Here is a 1,034-nt window from a genome sequence, read left to right on the forward strand (position 1 = left end):
GTGATCGTCCGAAGCTGTGAAATGGCCTCCGGACCCGTTTTGGGCCAAGAATACGTGTGCTATAGGTCACGTGAGCCCGAATACGGACACGCCGACAACCGGGGTCGAAAACGTGGGTGATCGTCCGAACCTGTGAAAATGGCCTCTGGACCCGTTTTGAGTCAAGAATACATGTGCTATAGGTCACGTGAGCCCGAATATAGACACGGCGGCAACCGGGGTGAAAAAACGTGGGTGATCGTCCGAAGCTGTGAAAATGGCCTCCGGACCCATTTTGGGCCAAGAATACGTGTACTATAGGTCACGTGAGCCCGAATATTGTCCGACCGACAACCGGGGTCGAAAACGTGGGGGGAGGTCTGAAACCGTGAAAATAGCCGCCGGACTCGTTTTGGGCCAAGAATACGTGTGCTATAGGTCAGGTGAGCCCGAATATGGTCCGACGGACCACCGGGGCCGAAAACGTGGGGGGAGGTCTGAAACCGTGAAAATGGGCGTCGAACCCGTTTTGGGCCAAGAATACGTGTGCTATGGGTCACGTGAGCTCGAATACGGACACGCCGACAACCGGGGTCGAAAACGTTTGTGATCGTACGAACCTGTGAAAATGGCCTCTGGACCCATTTTGCGCCAAGAATACGTGTGCTATAGGTCACGTGAGCCCGAATACGGACACGCCGACAACCGGGGTCAAAAACATGGGTGATCGTCCGAACCTGTGAAAATGGCCTGTTGACCCGTTTTTGGCCAAGAATACGTCTGCTATAGGTCACCTGAGCCCGAATACGGTCCCACCGGCAACCGGGGTCAAAAATGTGGGGATGGTCCGAGGTTGTGAAAATGGGCCTCGGACCTGTTTTGGGCCAACAATACGTGTGCTATGGGTCACGTGAGCTCGAATACGACACGCCGAAAACTGGGGTCGAAAACGTTTGTGATCGTATGAACCTGTGAAAATGGCGTCTGGACCCATTTTGCTTCAAGAATATGTGTGCTATAGGTCACGTGAGCCCGAAGACGGACACGCCGGCAAC

Source organism: Setaria italica, unplaced genomic scaffold, assembly GCF_000263155.2.
Source record: "Setaria italica strain Yugu1 unplaced genomic scaffold, Setaria_italica_v2.0 scaffold_107, whole genome shotgun sequence".
Lineage (NCBI taxonomy): Eukaryota > Viridiplantae > Streptophyta > Magnoliopsida > Poales > Poaceae > Setaria > Setaria italica.